The sequence below is a fragment of the Anoplophora glabripennis genome, unplaced genomic scaffold (assembly GCF_000390285.2).
Source record: "Anoplophora glabripennis isolate ALB-LARVAE unplaced genomic scaffold, Agla_2.0 scaffold966, whole genome shotgun sequence".
Classification (NCBI taxonomy): domain Eukaryota; kingdom Metazoa; phylum Arthropoda; class Insecta; order Coleoptera; family Cerambycidae; genus Anoplophora; species Anoplophora glabripennis.
The window spans coordinates 128,729-138,528 of NW_019417044.1; positions in this window are offsets into that span (position 1 = coordinate 128,729).

Consider the following 9,800-nt stretch of genomic DNA (forward strand, 5'->3'; position numbering starts at 1 on the left):
CATAGACAAAATAGACTGAACTGTAGAGGCAAGCCGGTGAAGCCAACCGTCAGCCAAACCTCGGCCCTGCCAGCCTCGCGCTCTCAGTCGCTGTTAGACATTCGCTGTGTCAACATTGTTACTGTTTTATTAAATATATTGTTTTCCTTTGTGCAATCATGGGACAGTGTATCGTTGACGATTGTAGTAGCAGATCTGATCGCAATAGTAATGAAATTTCATTCTTTAGGTAAGTAATAATATAAAAATATTTTATAACATTTCGACGGCGTCGCGCAGCATTCTCCATCTCACATGCACTTATTTCCAGTGTTGGCTTCATGTTTTTTAGTGCCCACGTTATTAACTGATGTAAATATACAGGCTCATATTATCAACCGGCTATTTACAATTAGTTATTTGTCACAATAGGTGTTTATTTTCATGATGGCTATTAAAAATAATTATTTTTATTTAAGTATATAAATATCAACATATAATTTCAATAATCAACATATATTAATGTTAAATGACAGGTGATTAGTTATTGAATTAAATTTTCCCATTTTCTTGTTTTTATTCTCAGGTTTCCTAAAGAGGGTGGAAATGAAATTTGATTAGGTCAAAGCCATTAAGAAAAAGGATTGGGTTCCCTCAAAATCGTCTGTAATATGTTCTTTACATTTACAGGGAAACCGAAGGCGATTGCTTAGCTCATTTTAGAACAAATGTTATGTCTAAAACGGCTCTTCGAGGCAGTTAAAATCCTTTCGGAAAGTGCGCGACTTTCTAACCATTACTTTTCCCGACCGCGGCAGCCTAGTTAGATGGCCTCCCTGGTCCCCGGACCTCACCCCGTTAGACTTCTTTTTGTGGGGATATGTGAAAAGTGTTGTGTATTCCATGGAAGTTCGTGATATCGACCAACTGCAACATCGTACTTGTAATAAGAATCGAGATGACGTAGCAATGTTGCAACGCGTGCGAGCTAATTGGATATTTCGCGCTGAAGCTTGTGTGCAAGCAAATGGTGGATACATCGAACATCTTCTATGAAAATCAGCAGTTGTCAAAAGGTGGCTCCTTGCAATGTGGCAAAAATATTTGACATAAGTTTATTAACATCCTGTATATACCGGGTGTCCCAATTAATGTAATTACATTTGAATAAAATTGATATGAATAGAGGTGTCAACTTCAATTGCCGCTGCAACATTTTTTTTTTAATTTTTGCTGTGTTCTAATGTATTAATGTATTATTACTATTTCTAAAAGCATTCACTTATATCATTCTACCTTAATTACTAACCCGTTACAATAATTTTACGAAATTAAATCTAATAAGCCCAAAAAAAATGTTGTGGTCAAAGTTAGTTGTCTTCAGCGATTCTAAATAATACATCCCAAATACAAAATCTTCCAAAATTTATTATCTGGTGTGGTGGTTTGGTAAAGAACGAGAAAGTGCGCGAAGTGTGGTCACAGAAGATAAAACAATCAGAATTATAAGTTGGCGTGGTGGGGGTATTCGCGCAGATCGGTGCACGTACCCCCCACTTTTGGTATGCGAACAAAGTGGCGTAGTTACAAAAGCATTTTAGCCATTTTATGAGCCTGTTTGTCTTTGTTATCCCGAGCGTTGAGCATTGGCGTCGATTTACGTGATTTATTTTGTTGTGGTGTAAATTAATGATTGTGTATATATAATTATTCTATAAGGTACTGTAAAATTGAGGACAAATTAAGTGTTAAGAAAATAAAGGACAATATAAAAACTATGAATTATCGTGTTGAAAGGAAATATGGCATTTCCTGATTTTGATTTACTTTTTTAAATGTTAGTTTACAACAATCGGAAACTTAAAATAAATTTAGTTTTTTTTTTTAGTTAATAAAATGTTTTACAATTTAACTGTTTAATGTGATTCGTAAGAAATTAAAATTATGGTCTTAAATGCAAATACTGTTGGTAGCTAAATGTCTTCAGTCCATTCAATGATAAAGTCCTCTTTCAATTTAATATTTTGTTATGCCGCTTATGTGAGCAAAAAAAAAATGCAACTTAATTTTTCTCGAAAATGGTACATGCTACCGAATGTCGACATGTATGCCTTTTTTTGCAGTATGCTTTAGAGTTTACAGAACCGTTTAGAAATGTAATAAATTTAGATTTTTAACATATTTTTTTGCAATTACCTGTTTCGGCGATACTGCTTTTCAGAAAGAAACCGTTTGCACTTTATTCTTAACGCACAGTTGATGTTTACTCGTGTACAAATTTTTACATTTTTATCTTTACCCTATTTAACCATTTGGAAAGTAACAATTTCAACACACTGTATCTCAAAAACAGAGCGTCTAAGACAAAAAAGTTACATGAACTACCTCCATTATTATACCAAGAGGAACTTGCACACAAGTTTTTTTGAAACATGAACGGGACACCCTATATATATATATATTTGTGTTCTGATTGATATATTTGTATATTATACAATAAATGTTTGTTTATGCAATTCTTTTCATTTTTCATTTTTTGCCTTGTACTTATAAATGTATGTTAATAAATATTGAATATGTAATTATTCAGTAGTTTGATCTTAACTATAAATATTTTTAACATTGAGTAATTTCATTAATAGACTGGTTTAACTTAAAAATAAAATAAATCTAAAATTCGCCTTTAAAAAACTTTTTCATGTAAATAACCGAGTCTTTTGCATAATTAACCTCATTTTCTGCTGCACATAAATTCCTGGCTTTTTTGTTAGTACATTAGTAGTTTAACGCAATAAAATTTCACTGAATACAATCCTGACTTTGTATACCTAAAGTGGGGGATTTACGTCATTCAAGGTCCCTGAAAACAGACATCAGTGATCAAAGGTGCCGACAACGTGATATAATTCTGGTTGTTTTATCTTCTGTGGTGTGGTGCCGATAGTGGGGGAAGGAACCCGGCACGCGCGAGAGGTGTCGAGAGGAGAGTCGTCACTGGGACAGACAACGAGCAAGTGTTAACTGTCCTGTTCTAGGATTCGTATATATGTAACCATTGCTATATGTTGTATGTTGATAATATACGATTAATAAAAGTTTACAGGTGGGTACAAACTAGAAAGCACATTCGGCGAGTCAAAGCGAGAACGCATGCATATTTTAGTGTGGACCGTTGATTCGCAGCTTCTCATCGCATACGTGGCTGCTCGTGAAAGGTTGCGAACGAGAATGAAGCGAGCCGAAATCTGTCAACTTTTGAGCACCGCTCAAAGGGAATTATGCGTCGCAAGTTCACGCATGCGTTCTCAGTGTGGACGATACTAGGACACTAGTATACATTTACGTTCGACTGAGGTGAGTCGTTATTATATGTGTGCAATATGTCTGAATCACAGGAATGGTCAAATGAGCAATGTTTACAGTTAATAGATTATTATGAAGAATACTGTTTGTTATGGGATCCTAAACACCCGTCTTATTATTCAAACTAAAAAATCCGAGGCCTGGGACGCTATAGCAGAGAAAATGCGAATGGACATAAAAACTGTACGGCAAAAAATGTTAGGTTTATAATTAATTTGTTTATAACAAAAAAGACAGCTTGCGTTATAACAACTACTTCATCTGAAGACGTCTTTAGAACGAATGAATGGAGCACAGTGAGAAACGCATGCGTTTGAGGAAAAGTTTCACCATAATCATTGAAGAGCGAGAACGCACGCATATGCGTGTGGTCTCGCTTTGACTCTTCGCATGTGCTTTCTAGTTTGTACCCACCTTACGGTGTGTTAATAATTAGTTGAGATACCCAGGCGGGGTCCCAACTGCACTGGGATGCAGATATAAATTTATTTCATTCCAGATGTGCGTTTGATATCTCAAACAATTAAATTAAAATCTTAAATGTGGAATAAGAACATTCCACTGGATAACAGGTTGTATTCATGCATCGACATACCGACTAACCTATTTTGTATTACTCAATTTATTGTAAAACGTATAAATAAAAGCCTCTTGTAAGATATATCATAAAGTCACTGAACTAACTAATACTGCGTTGCCTTATTCTCTGTTTTTTTTATGACTAACTTATATGATAGAACGGAATATGTTAAATACCGTAGTTTTGTTTCAAAAGAAATACATGTAATGTTCAATTCTTAGGCCATTGCTACTTCTAATTTTCATTAATGACATTACAGATGATTAAGAAGTGCCCTATTACTGTCGTAAGCAGATGATTTTAAAATTTACTATGTAATAGCTACAATCTCTGATTATTATTATTATTATAAGTTACAAAAATCCTTAAATAATATGAATTTCCAGCATATATTCACAAAAAAATGCCTCCACAGAATGTGGTCACACGCACATACGCATTTTCTTTTTTAAAAAATCTTGGCACCATATGAAAGAATGGAAGGTGTGCATCAATTGACTAACACCCCTACGATTTTTCTCGAGGTTCAAAAGACGACAACATTTTTGAAGTAAAAAAGTTTAGTGTATGGCCAGCTAACTACTTACAACTAAAATATTAAAAGAACGATATTTAAATAGATACGACTCAGTTAAAGATATAGATATCGCTTTCAACAGTAAATTAACTTTTAATTTGCATGTAAATGAAGCTATTAAAGGATCTTATGAAAGGTTTGTTATTCATAACTGTAAAGGTTTCAAGAACGTTCGTACCTTGCTGATACTTTTTAATGGTCTTATAAAATCTAAACTTGAATACACATCCCCGATGTAGCAACCTGGCTATAACCTACATGCGTAAGGTTTGAAAAATATTCTGAGACGTTTTCAAAAGTTTCTGTGCTTGGCAAAATATTAAGTCTCAGCTCCAACCAGTGGCGTCGATATAAAATATGCCGTTCCTCAAAAATTATGTTAAAAGTATTTCTGTCATTTTGAAATGTAAATTTGATTTCGAACGAATGCGATCTGTAAACTGTAAAAATCATGCTAAAGAAATCAAAAGACCACAATTTTATTCAAAGTAACAGTAAACAAAATATATTTTTTTGACGTTGAAATGTAATTTTTGTATACCATTTTATTGTTGTCATGTTACAGCTTCTACCTACCCATCTTAATCCTTTCATACTCTTCGAAGTTGTACTGTAATTTCTCCTAATTAAAAAAGTCTTATTTACACTAATTCATTAATGTGCTAGTGCTTTGGAAAGGTGCCTCTTTCATGTTTTGAGATATGTATATGGGGCATTCCACGTCAATTGGATGAGTGTTGTGCTCAAAATTTGAAGTAATCAAAATTAACGATCAAAGATTCATTTTAAAGCTTAGAATCTGTATTTCTGAAAGCTGCATGCGCTTTTGGAAAATTCAACATGGCGTCTTCAATATGACGCCTAAAAACCATTAAAATATGAAATGATCAATCAAGTCAAAAGTAAGTACACAGTTAGGGTTAAGTAGTAACGGTTGGTGATCACAATAGAGATAGCCATAGAGATATACCAAATTTCAAAATGGCGAAACCAAGATGGCGGATTTATGACGAAAGTTCAATCTGAATACCTAGAATCTTAGACGGTTCGAAAACGTATTACCCAGTCTTTTCTACGTTACTCATAACAAAACTGATACGAACCATTCAAAATTACAAAGTTGTGGATCCAAGATCACGGACTTATGAAGAAAATTGAAACTGTATTCCTTTCCTTGCAGCAAATCAATTTGAAATTAAGGTAACTCCACTTATTTGGAGTTCCCGATGATACATCCAGTGTGACTATAATCCACATCAAGTTCCTCCAATTCGTAGGATGAAATGGAAAATTGTGATAACAATTTCTACGTGCCCAAAACCATAGATAGCCGAAATACATGAACCTGAGATTTCAGGATAGTCATTGATAGTATTGCGTGTAGTCCAAGACCCAGTGGATACTCTGCAACGGTCCTTTTCAGCATAGTTGTTGAGCATTTTTCCATCGAGTGCTTGCGGAATAACAGTGGTAAATTCCTAACAATCCGCATGATAGATGTTGAATTTTTTATATATTTATTCTGATAAGCCATATACTTACTTCCATTCGCGATAGTCCTTTTCAGGATACTCGTTGATATGAGGTATCACGGTCCGTAAAAAAGACGGTCGAGTAATAGACAGAAATTATGGGCGTGGCTTATCTCATACTACGTCACAAGATGTCTAACCTTTAAAATTCATGTTTGTTTACATGCGACTTAACTAGTAATTTTGCATTTTTCCAAGTATTTCCTTTCATAGTTGTTTGGGCATTTTGCAGTAATTAGTTAGTTATTGATAATAGTATTTAATAAGTCGATGATGTAGTGTTTAATATAAACTATTAATTTACCACGTAAAAATGTCAGAAGTGAGGTGTAGTGTTGTAATTTTGCAATAATAATTTTATAGTGCTAAACAAGACAATTTAAAAACTTTATTCAATGTGTTTCCTAAGGATAAAAGACTTAGAAAGTTATGGGTGGAACGATGCAAAAGACGCGATTTGTTTAATCATATAACTGGACATATTTATAGTACACATTTTGAATACTCAAACTTTGAACGCAATCTTCAAGCAGAGCTATTAAGTTTATCATCAAGAAAAAAACTTAAAGAAAACAGGTTAAATGTTAAATTTTCGAGTTTAACTGATTGTATTTCAAAAGGACTAAATTTATTATTATTGTTGTATAACAAATTGACGTGATTGTTAGAAAAGCGATTGGAAATTTTAAGTACCTATCTATCGAAATTCATTTTAATATTTCTGTAAACTTAACAATTTTTCTTAAAATTAAATGTTATGTCAAAACTTCTGTGCGAATAACTTTTCCTCTACTTCCTTTCCTTTTATTCCTCCATTTAACTCCGAACACCGAAAAAAACTCTTTCAAGACTAAAAACTACTGTATAGTTTACTTGTAAACATCAACTGTAAAAGGATAAATATGATGACTGTAGTTGGTACGTACAAAAATAAATTATGTTGCAGTCTATTATAAAGTACTTTGGTAAGTTATTTGAAACTTAACTAAAGACAAAAGCAGATACAATAAGATCATATAAATTGTACATAGTTATTATTTTGGAGCCAAGAGAATATTAAGATAGGTCTAAATTGTTTATATATTCACTTCCCCTCTTCATTTTATTAAAGTTTATGGATATTAATAGACATCTGTAATAAAATTAACACAAATTTTAGGTTAATTATGTAACCAAACGTCAAAAATGGTGACTGATCGTGGTATGTATTCAAGACAATTTCACATTTCATCCTTTTATTTTCAAATTCCAATGTAGAGGTTCAGTTTGTATAAAAAGTTAACATTTTAGACTCAAAATACCTGTTAATTAACCATAATCATAACTGATTAAATTTATTATTTTATGTTAAAAAGTCTCTTTACGAACCGTGATGAGGAATTGCATGCTCTAAAGTCGTTCGTATCTCATTTGTAATGAACATTAGTTAATGAATTTTCAAACCAATTGTCCAATGTTCCCGGCATTTAGATTAGATTGTCATCATAAGACCGCCATCTTGGATCCGCCATTTTGAAATTTTGATTCGTTCGTATCAGTTTTGTGATGAGTAACCTAGAAATGACTAGCTAATACATTCTCGAACCGATTATCTAAGATTCTAGGTATTCAGATTGGACTTTCATCACAAATCCGCCATCTTGAATTCGCCATTTTAAAATTTGGTCCTATTCTATAGCGAAATTGTGATCACCAACCATTACTACAACTGTATAATTCCATCCATAGTAAAATGTTTGATGCAACTTTCTCATTTTTAACGTTTTCAGGCGCCATATTGAAGCCGCCATGTCGAAATTTCCAAAAGCTCGCATAGTTTCAAAAGTACATTTTCGAAGCATTTTGGTTAATCCAAATTTGGGGCACAGCAATGATCCGGTTGACACGGAATGTCTTAAATGTACGTATTTCTGTAATAATTTTTATTTTACAATTTTATAATTATTATTTATATTGCAAGCAGTCTTGAATCTTGAAACGAACCTGGTATACGTTTCCGAAAAAACCGGAAGTGTGTAGGAGTTGAAAATATTTACATTGAATTAAAATCCAGAAACCTCGACACAAATTTTCAGTAATTATTTGTAAATACTTTTAGAGATTCATTTAAGCGACGGCCATCCAAAAACATCGTGTAATACTGCTTTATTCATGAGATGTTTATTTATAATTTACATTTCACTAACTTGTTGTATTATCCGATGTGATGTGTTTACGAATTGGATGTACGAAGGAACAGATGTTGCAAGTTAATATTCTAATTCAGGATCGCATTTTAACAGGAATTTCCTTGACGGAGGAAAATAGTCTGGCACATAGAAAATATTTACCTTTCCTTTCGCTACCTATCCCTGGACGGGAATGTTTGCGTTTCATAATCATGGAAAATGTAAGGTGCAACCAGTAATCAGACTTTTCAGACTCGTTACGTGGATTACACAGCCCCACAAAAAAAGTTCTGTACCAGAATCATCATAGATTTTATGTATGTTTTTGTGTTAAATTCGAATTCACATCCCAAAAATCAATTTACCAGGTCATTTTTTAGTGATGCGCTAAAACATCCCCTATCGGTCAAGCTTTATAATGAAATGCAACAATTTGTAAATACTTAAAGAAAACATTTTAAAATAATATTTTGAGCAATGGAAAGAGGATGTGGATCCGCCATTTTGGATTTGAGAATTTTCGAATTAAAACCTTATATTTGTAACTAGCGACTTTGAAAATCACCGAGTAACAAGTTTGAGCCATAATCTTTAAATGTTGAATGCAGATTCGTATATCCCCAATATTGGCTCCGCCATCTTTTATTTAGGAATTTTCGAATCCGGACTTCAAATTCGTAATTAGCGGCCCCAAAAATCGCGACAAAATTTAGACCAAAATAGAAAATTAAACAGGTAAATGGGACATAAAATCTATACAGGGTATCCTAGAATATCGGATTTATAAAGGGGGCGTTAAAATAACATGACAAGTTCCTATAAAATTTTTCCCTAGAGGGACCCTCTGCGGAGATACATACCCCTAAATTATGCCCCTAAAAATCGATTTTTTTTAATAACTTTTAAAATACTTTGTGTAATTTAACTATTTTTTAATACATGGACAAGAGATAAGACTCTTTAAATATTGACCCATGAAAACAATTTGACTTATTTGGTTTGCCACGGACGGACTAGCTGTAGCACAGTGTAACAAAAGCTGGGACGCGTAGTAATTTATTTATTAATTCTTGGAACGGATGGGTCAAAAAGTGAAATATTTCAGTCAACACTAAGTATCGAAAAGTTAAGAGTTCTCAAGTAGGTATTTTTTTTAACAAGTTCACTTAGACTGTCGGGGCCATGTGTTGAGCATCTGGTATAAAGAGAAAAATCGATTTTTCTAATAACGCGCGAAATGCATTCGAAAGAACACGTAGGAATTCCAAGATATTTAAATAAGTTGTTAAATTGATAATAACTGCAAAATAATAATAAATCAAATAGCTGGTTTTTAGGCGGATTTTCCAGGCTATAAGAATAGATTAAATGAGATTGACTAATCCGTCCCGTATTGGTACACGGAGTCACTAGAGGAAGGCTAGGGCTACGTGCGAATTCAGTTAGTCAGAGAATTATTTATATAAATGTAATTCCAGTCAATAAGGTCAATAATTATTAACATAGTATAGTATAGTATACCAAAGCGTCCCGATATTCAGGAGCCCACCAGTAAGAGATAAGAACAGAAACTTCTGGACCCAAGAAATGGCAGTGTCGAA